Source organism: Arachis hypogaea, chromosome 19 (assembly GCF_003086295.3).
Source record: "Arachis hypogaea cultivar Tifrunner chromosome 19, arahy.Tifrunner.gnm2.J5K5, whole genome shotgun sequence".
In the NCBI taxonomy this organism is placed as follows: Eukaryota; Viridiplantae; Streptophyta; class Magnoliopsida; order Fabales; family Fabaceae; genus Arachis; species Arachis hypogaea.
In genome coordinates, this window is record NC_092054.1 from 108,797,305 (window position 1) to 108,818,393 (window position 21,089).

The 21,089-nt window shown below is 38.8% G+C and overlaps 1 non-coding gene and 1 pseudogene across 1 annotated transcript; both read left to right on the plus strand.

Moving 5' to 3' along the window:
* The window catches only part of LOC112779656 (4,5-DOPA dioxygenase extradiol-like), a 181,168-nt pseudogene that overhangs the window by 101,468 nt on the left and 58,611 nt on the right, over window positions 1–21,089 (plus strand).
* On the plus strand, window positions 12,791–12,894 carry LOC112781741 (small nucleolar RNA R71). Its single transcript, XR_003192500.1, has one exon. It is a non-coding gene; the product is annotated as a small nucleolar RNA R71 (small nucleolar RNA).

Sequence of the window (21,089 nt, forward strand, 5' to 3'; positions counted from 1 at the left end):
TCCCGGTATTCGTAGAGGGTCTCCAATTCTCCTTGGATAATGCAGGAGATCGCTTTCCTCAGTCTGTTTGTAACATCAGCTGGAAAGTATTTGTCCAGGAACTCCCTTCTGAGTGAATCCCAGTTGGTCACGACCGCTTCAGGTTGAGTGTAGTACCACTCCCTCGCCTTTCCCTCAAGAGAAAATGGGAAGGCAATTAGCAGAATAGAAGTTTCATCTGCACCATGACGCCTAACAGTAGAATAGGCTGTCTAAAAACCCTTAGGTGCTTTATAGGCTCCTGAGCAGGTAAGCCATGAAACTTGGGTATCAAGTTGATTAGCGAAGTCTTTAGTTCAAAATCTGTAGCCAGATTTGGGTGGCGCGCGTGATACGGTTGCAGGGTGAAGTCTGGGGCTCCAGCTTCCTGGAGAGTAATCCTCCTGGGCTCCGCCATATTACCTGCACGTAAATCAACTGGATCAGTAGTAGAGGAGCTTGTTTCTTCCTCAAATGGCGGTTCAGATTCGCTCTCAGATAAGACTGGTGAATTGGCAACAACCACTTCACCACCCTCAGAGGCTAATCGACGCCTAGCTCGCCTAATACATGAAAGAGTTCTTTCAATTTCAGGATCAAATGCGGCTAAGCTCGGGTCAGGCAGTGAATGCGTCATTCAACGAAAGAAACATACAGCTCATGGTAATAAAACAAAATAAAATAAAATGCAAATAAATAAATTCCAACCAATAAATTAGCACACTATTGCAACTCCCCGGCAACGGTGCCAAAAATTGACGTGACAGAAATTAGCCGATTAAAAAATTAATAATAGGAATACGTTGCAAGTATAGTTCTTAACTAGCAAAAATCCACTTGTCAATTTAGAAAAGAGTTATCACAGATTTAAGAATAAGATTACTGGGAGTATGAGTCCCAGGTTGTCTCCCAACGAGTTGACAAAAGAGTGCAGCTTATTGGTTAGAGGTTTTCCCAAAAATTTTGAGTTTGAGAAACAGAGAAATAAATAATACTAAAATTAAGCAATGGAAATTAACGAGAGAAATTATATAATCCTTATTAAAAGCCTTGACCGGGAGAAGATTAATTGGAATTTTCATCCTTGTTGGATTTTCCCAAGTGCAATCCTAACAGGCTGTTGTCTTACTTGGTCATCCCTTAATAAATAAGGAAAAGTCAAGTAACTAACCAACAAACTATATCCTCAAGTCCTAATCCTCTCCTAAGGAAGGGTTAGAGTTAGAGATTAGAGTTGTCAGTCATCAACTATCCATTAGGATTAACACTTGAGTATTCCAACTCAAGGTTCTCCTTTTAATCAACTCCCAATCAAGTTGGGGAACTACTCCATTATCATGAATATAAACTTCACAGAGTTAAAAAGGGAATAAAAGGAAATCATGATAGACAATAATTAAAAATCAAATAAAAATAAAAATGGTTCTTGTATTAAATCCCAAAATGCAACATACTTATCTAAACAGGGTTAATAGGCAGTAAAAAGTAAAGGAATAAGAAAACAAACTAGAGTAATGAAACTTCCACGGAGGTAATGAGTCTTCTCAGTATCCAAAAGCAAAAGCATGAAACTCTGAAACTATGAATATGAAAAACCCTAGAGGAAGGAGTAGAATTCTCTCTCTAAGATTCCAGATCTAAACTAAAACTATGCGTAATGAGAATGTGTCTTGAGTCTCTGCTATTTCCTGGCTCTAGTCTGTGTTTCTGGGCCAAAAACTGGGTTAAAACTCGGCCCGAAATTGCCCCCAGCATTTTCTATAATTTATGCAGATCGCGCACGTCACGCGTATGCGTGGCTTGATGATTTTTCTTGCCACGCGTGCGCATCAGGCACGCGCTTGCGTCGTTGTGCAGATTCGCTTTGACGCGTACGCGTCAGGTACGCGCATACGTCGCTGTGCATTTCTCCAAATCGCGCGCACGCGTGAGCCATGCGTGCGCGTCACTTCTCGCTGGTTGTCTCCTTTATTTCTTGTGCTCCTTCCATTTTTTCAAGCTTTCTTTCCATCCTCTAAGCCATTCCTGCCCTGTAAAGCCTGAAAACACTGAACACATGGATCACGGCATCGAATTGTACGAGAGGAGATTAAGAATATACAATTTAAAGGCTTGGGAAGCAGGTTTCCAATCATGGCATAATTAGGAAGGAATTGTAAAATCATGCAAATAGTATGAATAAGTAAGTAAAGAGTTGATAAAAACCACTTAAATTAGTACAAGATAAACCACAAAATAGTGATTTATCACCTGCCATTGAAGAAATCATTCACAATTGAAGAAGACACTAAGACTAGAGTTAATCCAAAAGGACAAAGCAACTCTAATCCTCAACCATCTTCTTATTCTTATAATTAAACATTATAATTCCATCTTCCAAATCAAACTAACTCTTCTATCCGCCTGACTAAGACCTGCAAGATAACCATAGCTTGCTTCAAACCACAATCCTCGTAGGATCGACCCTGACTCACTCAGGTATTACTTGGACGACCCAGTGCACTTGTTGGTTCAGCTGTACAAAGCGTGGGGATTTGTGCACCAAGTTTTTGGTGCCGTTGCCGGGGATTGTTTGAGTTCGGACAACTAACAGATTATCTTGTTGCTTAGATTAGGTAAATTTCTTTTTCTTTACAGGTTTAATTTTATTTTATCTGAGTCTTTTGATTTTTTTTCTTGTTCTTGCTTAAAGTTTGAATTTTTTTTGTTTTCTTTCAATTTTTTTTTAAAATCCTTTTCTGTTTTTGGCTATGTATTTTCTTTTGATTTTTCTTACTTTGAGTCTTACCTATTTCTTGTTTTCTTTTTCAAAATTTCTTCAAAAATATTTTCTTTTCTTTATTAATCTTTATCTTTTGTTTGAGTCTTTTGTTTTTGTTCTTGTTGAAATTTTTGAATTCTTTGAGTCTTTCTTTCAAAAAAAAAATTTTCAAAAATAGTTTCTTTTGTTTGAATCTTATGTTAATTTTTAAGTTTGGTGTCTTCTTGTGTGTTTTCTTTAATTTTTCGAAAATAGTGTTCTTGGTTTTCAAGAATTTTAAGTTTGGTGTCTTTTGCATGTTCTTGTGTTCCTTGAAGTCTTTGAGTTTTGTTCTTGGTGTTCTTCTTGATCTTCAAAGTGTTCTTGTTTTCCTTTTTATTTTGATCTTAAAATTTTTAAGTTTGATGTCCCTTTGTGTTTTTCCTTCTAATTTTCCCATAGTAGGTGTCCTTAGATCTAAAAATTTTAAGTTTGTTGTCTTTTTGTTGTTTTTCTCTCTCTTCATTAAATTCAAAAATCAAAAAAATAAAATATCTTTTCTTATTTTTAATTAATTTTTTGAAAATTTTAATTAAAATTTCAGATTTTAATTTCAAAATTTTTATCTTATCTTATCTTAGTTTTCAAATTTCAAAATCAAATCTTTTCAAAAATCATATCTTTTTCAAAATCTTATCTTATCCTTTTGTCTTTCTTTAAAATTCAAAAATTTAAAATTCAAAATTCAAAAGTCTTATCTTATCTTTTCTCAAATTTTAAAATTCAATTTCAAAATTCAAAATTTAAATTTCAAATATCAAATTTCAAATATCAAATTTCAAATTTCAAAATCAAACCTTTTCAAAAAATCATATCTTTTTCAAATTTTTATCTTATCTTGTTTCAAATTCAATATTCAAAAATTTCAAAATTTAAATTTTAAAATTCAAAATTCAAAATTCAAAATTCAAAATTTAAAATTTAATTTTCAAATTTGAAATTTTAAAATTCAAATCTTTTTAATTTAAAACTTATCTTTTCTTAACTTCCTTATCTTATCTTTCTTACGTAACTTATCTTATCTTTTCTATCCTATCTTCTTTTAAATTTTAAAATTAAATTTTTTTCAAATCTTTTTAATTCTTATCTTATCTTGTTGACTTTTTCAAATATTTTTAAAATCAAATCTTTTTTTATCTTCTATCTTATCTTGTTTTCAAATCTTTCTTAATTAGTTGCTTGTTTTCTCTCTCTTCTTTTTCAAAACTTCCTAACTAATTCCACTATCTTCTAATTTTTGAATTTTTTTCTTCTATTTCTCTCTCTTCTTTTTCAAAATTTATTGATTAATTTTCAATTCTTTTTAATTAATTAACTTTTATTTTTTGAATTTAATAAATAAATAAAATAAAAATAAAAATATTTTAATTACAATTTACATCTTATTTCTTAATTCTTCTTCTTCTACCTTTCTTCATCATGAGCCCAAATGGGAATGAAGAGTTCAGAAGAACTCTGGGGTCCTATACAAACCCCACTACTGACTTCTATGGAAGAAGTATTAGCATACCTCACATCAGAGCATGTAGCTTTGAACTAAACCCTCAACTCATTACCTAAGTGCAGCAAAACTGCCAGTATTCTAGACTTTCATAGGAAGAACCTACTGAGTTCCTGGTAGATTTCTTATAGATTTCTGACACAGTACACAATGAGGGAGTAGACCAAGATGTCTACAAATTATTACTCTTTCCTTTTGCTGTAAAGGACCAAGCAAAGAGGTGGTTGGATAATCAGCCCAAAGCTAGCTTGAAAACTTGGAAACAGTTAGTAGACAAGTTTTTAAATCAATACTTTTTTCCAAGAAAGATGACCCAGCTGAGACTGGATATCCAAGACTTCAAACAAGGGGACAGTGAATCTCTTTATGATGCCTGGGAGAGGTATAGAAGGATGCTAAGAAAATGTCCCACTGAAATGTTTTCAGGATGGGTACAATTAGAAATCTTCTACTATGGACTTTCAAACATGGCTAAAATGTCTCTGGACTACTCTGTTGGTGGTTCCATACACATGAGAAAGACCATTAAAGAGGCTCATGAGTTTATTGAGACAGTTGCTACTAATCAGCATCTGTACTTAGCTGCTGAGACTTTTATGAAAGGAGAGGTTAGGGCAATATCTAGTGAACCTAACCCTCCAAAGCAAGATGGCCCGTTGACTCAGCAGCTGTACACCCTTGCCCAGCAACTACTGAAACTGCAAGAGGCTTTGTGAGAAACTCAGGCTTCTAACAGGAATGTAGAATCCCAACTGAGTCAAACAAGGCAGCAGTTATCTAAGTAGATAACAGAGCAATGCTAGGATATTCAACTGAGAAGTGGAAAATCCTTAAACACCCAACCTCAGTATAACAAGAAAGAAAAGCTAACAGAGGAACACCAGACTGATGTCCAAGAATATCTGAGGGCATTGAATGCCCAAAGAGGAATGTCATTAGCGTTCAATGCCAAAAAGGGGTATCCATCTCTGGCATTGAATGCCCAATTGGGGACACCAACAAGGGCGTTGAATGCCCAAAAGGAAGAAGTATTCCTAGCATTGAACGCCAGAAAGGGGGCAGCAATATGGGCGTTAAACGCCTAAGCAAGGGAGGCCAGTCACATACTGATAACAACCCTCCTAAGCAAGCTAGTAACTGCCCTTCCAACACACACAACACTAAGCTTTTATCGACCAAGATTGATGAGTATAAGGCTAAGATGCCATTTCCTCAGAAACTCTGTCAAGAGGAAAAATAAACAGTTTGCCCGCTTTGCGGATTATCTCAGAACATTAGAGATCAAGATCCCTTTTGCAGAGGCTCTTGAACAAATGCCTTCATATGCTAAGTTCATGAAGGAAATACTGAACAACAAGAGGGATTGGAGTGAAGTAGAGACAGTAACTCTTACTAAAGAGTGCAATGCAATCATTAAGAGGAACCTTCCTCAGAAACTGCAGAGACACCCTAACACTCTTCTCAAAGACACAGAAGTGAGTCCAAGAGAAGAGTGTCTAGCCCTCATTAGTACCAAGGAGGCTGAGCCTTAGATAGTATACACTGATGAGGAACTAAATGAAGGAAAGACTCAAGAAGAGGCTAGGAGCACATTGTTGCACGCCCCTCTTATGGGAAGAAAGCATGAAGTACCACACCCTCAGATGCCCCAAAAGGAGACCAAGGATGAGCAATGCTCAGAACCCTTGGAAGACTCTGAAAAGATGTAAATCAATATTTCTTTTGTTGAGGTTGTGGAACAATGGTCTCTATCTACTGGAAGTAACCTCTCTAATGCTGAGAGAGGCGAATTAGTGATGAGGTTACAGAAGGATTACATGGTTATCAAGGTCTTTCAACCTCCACTACCCCCTGACAAAGGAGATACTTCCATGCAGAGGACAATACTAGAGCCTCCTCCCCTAGTGAAAACTCATTCAGTTTTCCCAGACATCAAACTTAAGTTTAGTGTTGGGCAGACATCACCTACTAAGGAGGAAGGTCCCAAGAGGAATATGCATAGGGGATGGAGAAACAATACAACCCCTACCCTAATAAGCAAGGAGAATTGGTGCACGAAAGTACAATCACACTTTTGCAATTCCGCACAACTAACCAGCAAGTGTACTGGGTTGTCCAAGTAATACCTTACGTGAATAAGGGTCGATCCCACGGAGATTGTCGACTTGAAGCAAGCTATGGTCATCCTTGTAAATCTCAGTCAGGCGAATTCAAATGGTTATGAGGTTTTGATAATTAAAATATAATTAAAACAGAAAATAAGATAGAAATACTTATGTAATTCATTGGTAGGATTTCAGATAAGCGTATGGAGAAGCTTTGTTGCTTCTGAACCTCTACTTTCCTACTGCCTTCTTCCAACCATGCGTTACCTCCTTCCATGGCAAGCTGTAAGATCCTCTCGGATGAAAACAAATCCATCTGCGCTGTCACCACAGGGCTAATCATCTGTCGGTTTCCGCTAGCGTCGAAATAGGACCATTGTCCTTTTGCACACTGTCACTTTGCCCAACATTCCTAGGTTTGAAGCTCGTCACAGTCATCGCTTCCCAGATCCTACTCGGAATACCACAGATAAGGTTTAGACTTTCTAGATCTTCGGAATGCTACCAATAGTTCTAGCCTATACCACGAAGACTCTGATCTCATGGAATGGAAGGCTCTGTTGTCAGGAGAGGCAACCATGCGTCATGAACCAGGAGGCTAAGAGATACACACTCAAGCTATTACAAATAGAACGGAAGTGTTTGTCAGGCACGCGTTCATAAGTGAGAATGGTGATGAGTGTCAAAGATCATCACATTCATCAGGTTGAAGTGTGAGTGAATATCTTCGAATAAAAAGTAGGCATGAATTGAATAGAAGAACAATAGTACTTGCATTAATTCATGAAGAACAGCAGAGCTCCACACCTTAATCTATGTGGTGTAGAAACTCCACCGTTGAAAATACATAAGAACAAGGTCTAGGCATGGCCGAGAGGCCAGCCTCCCTAAATATGAAATGAAGCTCTCTAAAAGATGATTAAAAGATCAAAAGATGATCCAAGGATATTTCAAAGATGAAAATACAGTAGTAAAAGGTCCTATTTATAATGAACTAGTAGCCTAGGGTTTACAGAAATAAGTAAATAATGCAGAAATCCAATTTCGGAGCCCACTTGGTGTGTACTTGGGCTAAGCATTGAAGCTTTTTCGTGCTTGGGCTGTTCCTGGAGTTAAATGCCAGCTTTGGTGCCAGTTTGGGTGTTTAACTCCAATTCTGGTGCCAGTTTGGGCGTTTTACGCCAGAATTCCTAGGGCTAACTTTGAACGCCAGTTTGGGCCATCAAATCTCGGGCAAAGTATGGACTATTATATATTGCTGGAAAAGGATGTCTACTTTCCAATGCAAATTGAGAGCGTGCCGATTGGACTTCTGTAGCTCCAGAAAATCCACTTCGAGTGCAGGGAGGTCAGAATCCAACAGCATCTGCAGTCCTTTTTCAGCCTCTGAATCAGATTTTTGCTCAGGTCTCTCAATTTCAGCCAGAAAATACCTAAAATCATAGAAAAACACACAAACTCATAGTAAAGTCTAGAAATGTGAATTTTGCATAATTAATAATAAAAACATAGTAAAAATTAACTAAAACATTCTAAAAACTATGTAAAAATAATGCCAAAAAGGGTATAAATTATCCGCTCATCACAACACCAAACTTAAATTATTTCTTCTCCCCAAGCAACTGAAAAGAAAATAAGATAAAAAGAAGAAAATATACGATGAATTCTAAACTTATCAATGAAAATTAGCTTCAATTAGATGAGCGGGGCTTGTAGCCTTTTTGCTTCTGAATAGTTTTGGCATCTCACTTTATCCTTTGAAGTTCAGAATGATTGCCATCTATAGGAACTCAGAATTTAGATAGTGTTATTGATTCTCCTAGTTCGTTATGTTGATTCTTGAACACAACTACTTTATGAGTCTTGGCCGTGGCCCTAAGCATTTTGTTTTCTAGTATTACCACCGGATACATAAATGGCACAGACACATAACTGGGTGAACCTTTTTAGATTGTGACTCAGCTTTGCTAGAGTCCCTAATTAGAGATGTCTAGGGTTCTTAAGCACACTCTTTTTGCTTTGGATCACGACTTTAACTGCTCAGTCTCAAGCTTTTCACTTGACATCTTCACGCCACAAGCACATGGTTAGGGACAACTTGGTTTAGCCTTTTAGGCCAGGATTTTATTCCTGTGGGCCCTCCTATCCATTAATGCTTAAAGCCTTGGATCCTTTTTATTTTACCCTTGCCTTTTGGTTTAAAGGGCTATTGGCTTTTTCTGCTTGCTTTTTCTTTTTCTTCTTTTTCTTTTATTTTTTTTTTGCCATTTTTTTCGCAAGCTTTTGTTCTTCACTACTTTTTCTTGCTTCAAGAATCAATTTTATGATTTTTCAGATTCTCAATAACATTTCTCCTTTTTCATCATTCTTTCAAGAGCCAATAATTTTAACATTCATAAACAACAATATCAAAAATATGCACTGTTCAAGCATTCATTCAGAAAATAAAAGGTATTGTCACCACATCAAGATAATTAAACTAATTTCAAGATAGAATTCGAAACCATGTACTTCTTGTTCTTTTGTAATTAAAACATTTTTCATTTAAGAAAGGTGAAGGATTCATAGGACATTCATAGCTTTAAGGCATACACACTTAGACACTAATGATCATGTAATAAAACACAAACATAAATAAAACATAAAGCATAATTTTCGAAAAACAGAAAAATAGGAACAAGGAAATTAAAGAACGGGTCCACCTTAGTGATGGCGGCTTGTTCTTCCTCTTGAAGATCTTATGGAGTTCTTGAGCTCCTCAATGTCTCTTTCTTGCCTTTGTTGCTCCTCCCTCATGGCTCTTTGGTCTTCTCTAATTTCATGGAGGAGGATGGAATGCTCTTGGTGCTCCACCCTTAGTTGTCCCATGTTGGAACTTAATTCTCCTAGGGAGGTGTTAATTTGCTCCGAATATTTTTGTGGAGGAAAGTGCATCCCTTGAGGCATCTCAGGGATTTCATGATGAGGAATTTCCTCATGCTCTTGTTGAGGTCCATGAGTGGGCTCTCTTGTTTGCTCCATCCTTTTCTTAGTGATGGGCTTGTCCTCATTAATAAGGATGTCTTCCTCTATATCAATTCTAGCTGAATTACAGAGGTGACAAATGAGATGAGGGAAGGCTAACCTTGCCAAAGTAGAGGACTTGTCCGCCGCCTTGTAGAGTTCTAGGGATATAACCTCATGAACTTCTACTTCCTCTCCATTCATGATGCTATGGATCATGATAACCCAGTCTATAGTAACTTCAGACCAGTTGCTAGTAGGAATGATTGAGCGTTGGATGAACTCCAACCATCCCCTAGCCACGGGCTTGAGGTCAAGCCTTCTTAGTTGAACCAGCTTCCCTCTTGATTCTCTCTTCCATTGAGCGCCTTCCACACAAATGTCCATAAGGACTTGGTCCAACCTTTGATCAAAGTTGACCCTTCTAGTGTAGGGGCGTGCATCTCCTTGCATCATTGGCAAGTTGAATGCCAACCTTACATTTTTCAGACTGAAATCTAAGTATTTCCCCCGGACCATTGTAAGCCAATTCTTTGGGTCCGGGTTCACACTTTGATCATGGTTTTTGGTGATCCATGCATTGGCATAGAACTCTTGAACCATTAAGATCCCGGCGTGTTGAATGGGGTTGGTGAGAATTTTCCAACCTCTTCTTCAAATCTCATGTCGGATCTCTGGATATTCACTCTTTGATCTTAAAGGGGACCTCGGAGATCTCCTTTTTCTTTGCCACAACTTCATAGAAGTGGTCTTGATGCACCTTTGAGATGAATCTCTCCATCTCCCATGACTCGGAGGTGGAAGCAATTGCCTTCCCTTTCCTCTTTCTAGAGGTTTCTCCGGCTTTAGGTGCCATTAGTGGTTATGGAAAACAAAAAGCTTTAGCTTTTTCCACATCAAACTTAGAATGGTTGCTTGTCCTCGAGAAAAAGAAGAAAGAAAAGAGTAGAAGAAGAAGAAATTGAGGAGATGGAGGGTTGATGTAGGTTCGGCCAAGTTGGAGAGAAGTATGTATGTTGTGTGAAAATGAAGGTGGTGAGGAGGGGTATTTATAGGGTAAGAGAGAGGGGGTTTTCGGCCATGTGTGGGTGGGTTTGGGAGGGAAGTGGTTTGAATTTGAATGGTGAGGTAGGTGGGGTTTTATGATGGATGGATGTGAGTTGGTGAAGAGATTATGGAAAGGTGTGAAGAGGAGAGAAGAAGAGGTAGGCTAGGTGGGGATCCTGTGGGGTCCACAGATCCTGAGGTGTCAAGGAATCTGAGTCCTTACACCATGTTGGCGTGTAAACGCCCCTTTAAGTGCCAATCCTGGCGTTAAACTCCAGGTTGCTGCCCATTTCTGGCGTTTAACGCCAGCTTTTCTTCCCTTTCTGGTGTTAAACGCCAACTTTTCTTCCCTTTCTGGCGTTAAACGCCAGTCTGGTGCCCTTTTCTGGCGTTAAACGCCCAGAATGGTGCCAGACTGGGCGTTTAACACCCATTCTGCTACCCTTACTGGCGTTTAAATGCCAGTAAGCTCATCCTCCAGGGTGTGCTATTTTTAATGCTGTTTTTTATTCTGTTTTTGATTTTTCAGTTGTTTTTGTGACTTCACTTGATCATCAACCTAAAGAAAACATAAAATAGCAATGGAAAATAAATAAATATAATTAAGTAATATTGGGTTGCCTCCCAACAAGCACTTCTTTAATGTCAATAGCTTGACAGTGGGCTCTCATGGAGCCTCACAAATACTCAGAGCATGATGATGGCCTCCCAACACCAAACTTAGAGTTTGAATGTGGGGGCTCTGTTTGACTCTGCATTGAGAGAAGCTTGTCATGCTTCTTCTCCATGTGTACAGAAGGAGATTCTTTAGCTTTAAACACAAGGTAGTCCTCATTCACTTGAAGGACCAACTCTCCTTTGTCAACATGAATCACAACTTTTGCTGTGGCCAGGAAGGGTCTGCCAAGGATGATGGATTCATCCTTACTTTTCCCAGTGTCCAGGATTATGAAGTCAGCAAGGATGTAAAGGCCTTCAACCTTTACCAAGACATCCTCTACAAGTCCATAAGCCTATTTCCTTGAATTGTCTGCCATCTCTAGTGAGATTCTTGCAGCTTGCACCTCAAGGATCCCTAGTTTCTCCATTGCAGAGAGAGGCATGAGGTTTATACTTGACCCTAGGTCACACAGGGCCTTCTCAAAAGTCATGGTGCCTATGGTACAAGGTATTAAGAATTTTTTAGGATCCAGTTTCCTCTGAGGTAATGTCTGCCTGATCAAGTCATTCAGTTCATTGGTGAGCAAGGGGGTTCATCCTCCAGAGTCTCATTACCAAATAACTTGGCATTCAGCTTCATGATTACTCCAAGGTACTTAGCAACTTGCTCTTCAGTAATATCTTCATCCTCTTCAAAGGAAGAATACTCATCAGAGCTCATGAATGGTAGAAGTAGGTTCAATGGAATCTCTATGGTCTCTCTTTGTATAAGCCTCAAATTCCCTTGGTTCCTCAAAGGGGAACTTCTTTTCGTTCAGAGGACATCCCATGAGGTTTTTCTCAATGGGAATCACGTCCTCCTCTCTTTCTCCAGGTTCGGCCATGTTAGTTATGGTTATGGCCTTGCACTCTCTCTTGGGATTTTCTTCTGTATTGCTTGGGAGAGTGTTAGGAGGAGTTTCAGTGATTCTCTTACTCAGCTGACCCACTTGTGCCTCCAAATTTCTAATGGAGGATCTTGTTTCATTCATGAAACTTAGTGTGGTCTTAGATAGATCAGAGACTATAGTTGCTAAGCCAGAACGACTCTACTCAAAGTTCTCTGTTTGTTGCTGAGAAGATGATGGAAAAGGTTTTCTATTGCTAAACCTATTTCTTCCACCATTATTGTTGTTGAAGCCTTGTTGAGGCTTCTGTTGGTCCTTCCATGAGAGATTTGGATGATTTCTCCATGAAGGATTATAGGTTTTTCCATAGGGTTCTCCCATGTAATTCACCTCTTCCATTGTAGGGTTCTCAGGATCATAAGCTTCTTCTTCAGAAGATGCTTCTTTATTACTGCTGGATGCAGCTTGCATTCCAGTCAGACTCTGAGAAATCATATTGACTTGCTGAGTCAATATTTTATTCTGAGTCAATATGGCATTCAGAGCATCAATCTCAAGAACTCCTTTCTTCTGAGTTTTCCCATTATTCACAGGATTTCTTTCAGAAGTGTACATGAATTGGTTATTTGCAACCATTTTAATGAGTTCCTGGGCTTCTTCAGGCGTCTTCATCAGAAGAAGAGATCCACCAGCAGAGTTGTCCAATGACATCTTGGACAATTCAGACAGACCATCATAGAATATGCATATGATGCTCCATTCTGAAAGCATGCCAGAAGGACATCTTCTGATCAATTTCTTGTATCCTTCCCAAGCGTCATAGAGGGATTCGCCTTCCTTCTGTCTAAAGGTCTATTCTTCCACTCTAAGCTTACTCAATTTTTGAGATGGAAAGAACTTTGCCAAGAAGGCATTGACCAGATTTTCCCAAGAGTTCAGGCTTTCTTTAGGTTGTGAGTCCAACCATGTCCTAGCTCTGTCTCTTACAGTAAAAGGGAAGAGCATAAGTCTGTAGACCTCAGGGTCAACCCCATGGGTCTTAACAGCGTCACAAATTTGCAAGAATTCAGCTAAAAACTGATGAGAATCTTCCAATAGAAGTCCATGATACTTGTAATTCTGCTACATTAGAAAAACTAATTGAGGCTAAAGCTCAAAGTTGTTTGCTCCAATTGCAGGAATCGAGATGCTCCATCCGCAGAAGTCAGAAGAGGGTGCAATAAAGTCACCAAGCATCTTCCTTGCATTGTTGGCATTATTGTTATTTTCGGCTTCCATGTCTTTTTCTTTTTCGAAAATTTCTGTTAGGTCCTCTCCAGAGAGTTGTGCTTTAGCTTCTCTTAGCTTCCTCTTCAAGGTCCTTTCAGGTTCAGGATCTGTGATGAGCAGATAATTTATACGTTTTTTCGCATTGTTTTTACATAGTTTTTAGTATGATTTAGTTAGTTTTTAGTATATTTTTATTAGTTTTTAAATAAAAATCACATTTCTAGACTTTACTATGAGTTTGTGTATTTTTCTGTGATTTCAGGTAATTTCTGGCTGAAATTGAGGGACTTGAGCAAAAATCAGATTCAGAGGCTGAAGAAGGACTGCAGATGCTGTTGGATTCTGACCTCCCTACACTCAAAGTGAATTTTCTGGAGCTACAAGAGTCCAAATGGCGCGCTCTCAATTTCGTTGGAAAGTAGACATCCAGGGATTTCCAGCAATATATAATAGTCCATACTTTGCCCGAGTTTAGATGATGCAAACTGGAGTTCAACGCCAGCTCTCTGCCCTATTCTGGCGTTAAACGCCAGAAACAAGTTGCAAAGCAGAGTTAAACGCCAGAAACAGGTTACAAACTGGCATTTAACTCCAAGGAAGACCTCTACACGTGGAAGCTTCAATGCTCAGCCCAAGCACACACCAAGTGGGCCCGGAAGTGGATTTCTGCATCATTTACTTATTTCTGTAAACCCTAGGTTACTAGTTCAATATAAATAGGACCTTTTATTATTGTATTGAGAATCTTGATCATTCTGGTTCCCTCTCTGGAGCTGAAGCCATTGAACACCATTATCACTTATATATTTTCAACGGTAGAGTTTCTACACACCATAGATTAAGGTGTGGAGCTCTGCTGTTCCTCATAAATTAATGCAAAGTACTAATGTTTTTCTATTCAATTCAATCTTATTCTTATTCTAAGATATTCATTCGCACCCAAGAACATGATGAATGTGATGATTATGTGATGCTCATCACCATTCTCATCTATGAACGCGTGCTTGACAACCATTTCTGTTCTATATAAAGACAAGCTAGAATGAGTATTGGTGCACGAAATTGTGATTCACACTTTTCACAACTCCGCACAACTAACCAGCAAGTGCACTGGGTCGTCCAAGTAATACCTTACGTGAGTAAGGGTCGATCCCACGGAGATTGTCGGCTTGAAGCAAGCTATGGTTATCTTGTAACTCTTAGTCAGGATATCAATTATGATTATCAGTTGACTTGCAAATGAACAAGAGAGCATGGATTAAATACTTGTTATGCAGTAATGGAGAATATGTTGGAGTTTTGGAGATGCTTTGTCTTCTGAATCTCTGCTTTCCCCCTGTCTTCTTCTTCACGCACGCAAGGTTCCTCCTATGGCAAGTTGTGTGTTGATGGATCACCGTTGTCAATGGCTACCATCCGTCCTCTTAGTGAAATTGGTCCAGGTGCGCTGTCACCGCACGGCTAATCATCTGTCGGCTCTCACTCATGCTAGAATAGGATCCATTGATCCTTTTGCGTCTGTCACTACGCCCAACCCTTGTGAGTTTGAATTTCGTCACAGTCATTCAATTCCTGAATCCTACTCGGAATACCACAGACAAGGTTTAGACTTTCTGAATTCTCAAGAATGCTGCCAATGGATTCTAGCTTATACCACGAAGATTCTGATTAAGGAATCCAAGAGATACTCATTCAATCGAAGGTAGAACGGAGGTGGTTGTCAGGCACACGTTCATAGGTTGAGAATGGTGATGAGTGTCACAGATCATCACATCCATCATATTGAAGTACGAATGAACATCTTAGATAGAAACAAGCGTGTTTGAATAGAAAACAGAAATAATTGCATTAATTCATCGAGACACAGCAGAGCTCCTCACCCCCAACAATGGAGTTTAGAGACTCATGCTGTCAAAGAGTACAAAATTCAGATCTAAAATGTCATGAGATACAAAATAAATTTCTAAAAGTTGTTTAAATACTAAACTAGTAACCTAGGTTTACAGAAAATGAGTAAACTAAGATAGATGGTGCAGAAATCCACTTCTGGGGCCCACTTGGTGTGTGCTGGGGCTGAGACTTGAGCTTTACATGTGCCTAGGCTGTTTCCAGAGTTGAACGTTAGGTTGTAACCTGTTTCTGGCGTTTAACTCCAACTTGTAACCTGTTTCTGGTGTTTAACGCCAGAATGCAACGTGGAACTGGCATTGAACGCCAGTTTACGTCATCTATCCTTGGACAGAGTATGGACTATTATATATTGCTGAAAAGCTCTGGATGTCTACTTTCCAAAACAATTGAGAGCGTGCCAATTGGACTTCTGTAGCTCCAAAAAATCCATTCTGAGTGCAGGGAGATCAGAATCCAACAGAATTAGCAGTCCTTTTTCAGCCTGAATAAGATTTTCGCTCAGCTCCCTCAATTTCAGCCAGAAAATACCTGAAGTTATAGAAAAACACACAAACTCATAGTAAAGTCCAGAAATATGAATTTTGCCTAGAAACTAATAAAAATATACTAAAAACTAACTAAAACATACTAAAAACTACATGAAATTAACCCCAAAAAGCGTATAAAATATCCGCTCATGACAACACCAAACTTAAAATGTTGCTTGTCCCCAAGCAACCAAAAAAATAAAATAGGATAAAAAGAAATTAAGAAGTAATAATATCTCAGAGTTTTAAGTGAAGCTCAGATTCTAATTAGATGAGCGGGACTAGTAGCTCTTTGCTTCCGAACAGTTTTGGCATCTCACTTTATCCTTTGAAATTCAGAATAATTGGCATCCATAGGAACTCAGAATTCAGATAGTATTATTGATTCTCCTAGTTTAGTATGTTGATTCTTGAACACAACTACATTATGAGTCTTCGTTGTGGCCCTAAGCAACTTGTTTTCCAGTATTACCACCGGATACATAAATGCCACAGACACATAGTTGGGTGAACCTTTTCAGATTGTGACTCAGCTTTGCTAAAGTCCCCAATTAGAGGTGTCCAGGGTTTTTAAGCACACTCTATTTTTGCTTTGGATCTTAACTTTAACCGCTCAGTCTCAAGTTTTCACTTGACACCTTCACGCCACAAGCACATGGTTAGGGACAGCTTGGTTTAGCCGCTTAGGCCAGGATTTTATTCCTTTAGGCCCTCCTATCCACTGATGCTCAAAGCCTTAGATCCTTTTTACCCTTGCCTTTTGTTTTTAAGGGCTATTGGCTTTTTCTACTGCTCCTTCTCTCTTCTTTTTTTTTTTTGCTGCTTTTTCTTGCTTCAAGAATCAATTTCATGATTTTTCAGATCATCAATAACATTTCTCTTGCTCATCATTCTTTCAGGAGCCAACAATTTTAAGATTCATAAAATTCAATATAAAAAATATACACTATTCAAGCATTCATTCAGAAGACAAAAAATATTGCCACCACATTTAGATAATTAGAATTTTCCTTATTAAAAAATCGAAAAAAATTTGTCTCCTTATTCTAAAAATCTGCTATTTTATTCATGTTTGATGATGATGAGAAAAATAAACTATAGCTTAATTGGAGATAAAATCAAAATAGAGATACTAATTACTACCACTCATATATGACTTCTAAGGTAAATTTCTAATAAGAATAATTATCACAGTATTAAGGCTAAGATTAGAACTCAACAACCTTGAATTTGGGATGTGGATGCCTCTTTAGTCTGTGGAGTGCTTGGCCCTTCAAGAGATAGCTTCTGGCGCTTCAATTCCTTCAGTTCACGCCCTTGCTCTTCTTGTTCTCTAAGCAGTTTGTAGAGCATGCTGTTTTGATTTTGCTATTCTTCTTTCAGTTGATCCACAACTTCTTGCAACTTGGTGATAGATGCTTCTAGGCGCTCCCAGTATTCAATTTGAGGGATTTCTGGGAGGAACTCCTGTGCTTTCCTCTTGATGGGGTCATTCTGCACTTGTCCTTCCATAGACTTTTTGGTGATTGGTTGCTCAACTGAGATATACTCATCTACTCCCATTTTTACCCCAGCATCTTTACATAACAGAGAGACCAAGCTTGGATAAGCCAATATGGCATCTTTGGAGTTCTTGTTTGCAATTTTGTAAAGCTCACAAGCAATCAGCTGATGAACTTCTACTTCTTTTTCCAGCATAATGCAATGAATCATCACTGCTCTTCTGATGGTGACCTCAGAGCGGTTGCTAGTGGGCAGTATAGAGCGCCCAATAAAGTCCTGCCAGCCTCTAGCGACTGGTTTGAGATCTCCTTTTTTGAGTTGGTTTGGGGCACCCTTTGTGTTGGTTGTCCATTTGGCTCCAGGGAGACATATGTCCTCTAGGATTTTGTCCAAGCTCAGGTTTGATCTCATCATTTTCCTATTAAAGGAGTCTGGGTTATCTTGCAGTTGAGGCAGCTTGAAGATCTCCCTTATTTTGTCAGGATGGATGTGAACAATCTTCCCTCTGATCAGAGTTCTATAGTCATAGAATACGGTTCCAGCTATTCTCTGCCTATCCGTCTGCCACAGATTAGCGTAGAATTCCGGAACCATGTTTCTTCCCACCTTTGTTTCAGGATTAGCTAGGACTTCCCAGCTCCTATTTCGAATTTGCTCTTGGATCTCCGGATATTCGTCTTCTTTCAGATCGAATTTAACTTCCGGGATTACTGACTTTAGACCCATTATTTTGTAGTAATGGTCTTAATGTTCTTTGGTTAAGAACTTCCCTTGATTCCAAAGTGGTTTTGGAATATTCTCTTTCTTGTCTCTTGAGTTGGTTTGTTTTCCCTTGGGGGCCATGATCTTAGTGTGTATTGGCTTAGTGATCATGGATAAACACACCAAACTTAGAGGTTTGCTTGTCCTCAAGCAAAAGAAAGAAAAGAAGAGGGAGATGAGGAGAGCCAAGTCCGAATGGTGAAGGTGGGGGAGAGGCCGAACTAGGATTTAAAAGGAAGGGGGGTGGGTTTCGAAAATTTTAAAGAAGATATGATAGAAGATATGATTTGTAAAAGATAAGTATGATAGGAAAAGGATGCACTTTAAAATTCAAAATATATGAATAATATGAAAGATATTTGAAAAAGATAGCTTTGTTTTGAAAAAGATACTGTGAAGATTAAAAAAAGATATTGATGAGTTGAAAAAGATAGGAAAGGAGATAGATTTGTTTTGAAAAAGATTTGAAAAGAAGTTGAAGAGGATTTTAAAAAAAAAGTTTATGTTTAGAATTAAGATACATTTGATATCTTTTGAAAAAGGATTTGAAAAATTAGGATTTGTAATATGTTTATGCAAGAAATCATGAATTAAAACATGAAAAATGGAAAAAATTTGAAGTGAAAACGAAATTACCTACTCTCCACAATCCTGGCGTTAAACGCCCAACTGCTGCATGTTTTGGGCGTTTAACGCCCAGTTGGTGCTTGGTTTGGTCGTTTAACGCCCAGCTGTTGCTTCTAGCTGGCGTTAAACGCCAGAAACTCCTTTGTCAATGGGCATTTTTCTGAATGCCCAGGATCTATAAATCTAGCGTTTAACGCCCAGATGGCTATCTCTACTAGCGTTAAACGCCCAGTAGATGCTCCTTTTGGGCGTTTAACGCCCAAAACAACTCTTACTGGCTTTTTTTTCGCACCAGTGAGCTTCTTTTTGCTGTTTTGTATTCTGAATCCTTCTGCAACCCTATGAACTTATGCAATTGATTCTTTACCTTGAAGATTATTTATAATAAACCTGTATAAAAATAAAAATAAGTAAGAAAAAGTTTTGCTAATGGCTAGGTTGCCTCCCAGCAAGCGCTTCTTTATTGTCTTTAACTGGACCTTGCTGAGCTTTTAATCTAGCTTCAGCCTTGAGCAATCTTGCTCAACATTGCCTTCAAGATAATGCTTGATTCTCTGTCCATTAACAATGAACTTCTTATTAGAATCAATGTCTTGAAGCTCCACATAGCCATATGGTGACACACTTGTAATTACATATGGTCCCCTCTACCGGGATTTTAGTTTCCCGGGGAATAGCCTGAGCCTAGAGTTAAACAGCAAAACCTTCTGTCCTGGTTCAAAGACTCTAGATGATAGCTTTCTATCATGCCACCTCTTTGCTTTCTCTTTGTTGATCTTGGCATTTTCGAAAGCAGTGAGTCTGAATTCCTCTAGCTCATTCAGCTGGAGCAATCTTTTTTCTCCGGCTAAATTGGCATCAAAGTTTAGGAATCTGGTTTTCCAGTAGGCCTTATGTTCCAGTTTCACGGGTAGATGACAGGCCTTACCATACACAAGCTTGTATGTAGAGGTCCCTATAAGAGTCTTGAATGCTGTTCTGTAAGCCCACAGAGCATCATCCAAGCTTCTCGCCCAATCCTTTCTACGGGTACTTACAGTACGTTCCAGGATTCTTTTTAGTTCTCTATTAGAGACTTCAGCTTGCCCATTTGTCTGTGGATGATATGGAGTTTCCACCTTGTGGCTAATTCCATACCGGACCATAGCAGAGTAAAGTTGTTTGTTGTAGAAGTGAGTGCCCCCATCACTAATTAGTGCTCTAAAGACACCAAACCTACTGAAGATATGTTTCTGGAGGAACTTCAGCACTGTCTTAGTATCATTAGTGGGTGTGGCAATGGCCTCTACCCATTTGGATACATAGTCGACTGCAACCAGAATATAAGTGTTTGAGTATGATGGTGGGAAAGGCCCCATGAAGTCAATACCCCATACATCAAACAACTCAATCTCCAAGATTCCTTGTTGAGGCGTGGCGTAACCATGAGGCAGATAACCAGCTCTCTGGCAACTGTCGCAGTTACGTACAAACTCTCGGAAATCTCTATAGAGGGTAGGCCAGTAGAAGCCACATTGAAGGACCTTGGTGGCTGTTTGCTCACCTCCGAAATGGCCTCCATATTGTGACCCATGGCAATGCCATAAGATCTTATGTGCTTCTTCTCTAGGCACACACCTTTGGATTATTCCGTCTGCACATCTCTTAAAGAGATAGGGTTCATCCCATAAGTAGTACTTTGCATCAGTAATTAATTTTTTCTTTTGTTGCTTGCTGTACTCCTTGGGTATGAACCTTGTAGCTTTATAGTTTGCGATATCTGCAAACCATGGCATTTCCTGAATGGTAAACAAATGCTCATCAGGAAAGGTTTCAGAGATCTCAATAGAGGGAGAGGATGCCCCTTCTACTGGCTCTATCCGGGACAGATGATCAGCCACTTGGTTTTTGGTCCCTTTTTTGTCTCTTATTTCTATATCAAACTCTTGCAGAAGCAACACCCATCTTATGAGCCTGTGTTTTGAACCCTGCTTTGTAAGTAGATATTTAAGAGCAGCATGGTCAGTGTACACAATCACTTTTGATCATACTAAGTATGATCTAAACTTGTCAATGGCATAAACCACTACAAGCAATTCTTTTTCTGTGGTTGTGTAATTTTTCTGGGCATCATTTAAAACATGGCTAGCATAATAAATGACATGCAGAAGCTTGTCATGCCTCTGCCCCAATACTGCACCAATGGCATGGTCACTGGTATCACACATTAATTCGAATGGTAATGTCCAGTCTGGTGCAGAAATAACTGGTGCTGTGACCAGCTTAGCTTTCAGGGTTTCAAACGCCTGCAGGCACTCTGTGTCAAACACAAATGGCGTGTCAGCAGCTAGCAGGTTGCTCAGAGGTTTTGCAATTTTTGAAAATTATTTATAAACCTCCTATAGAATCCTGCATGCCCCAGAAAGCTTCTGATTGCCTTAACATTGGCAGGTGGTGGTAATTTTTCAATTACCTCCACCTTAGCTTGAT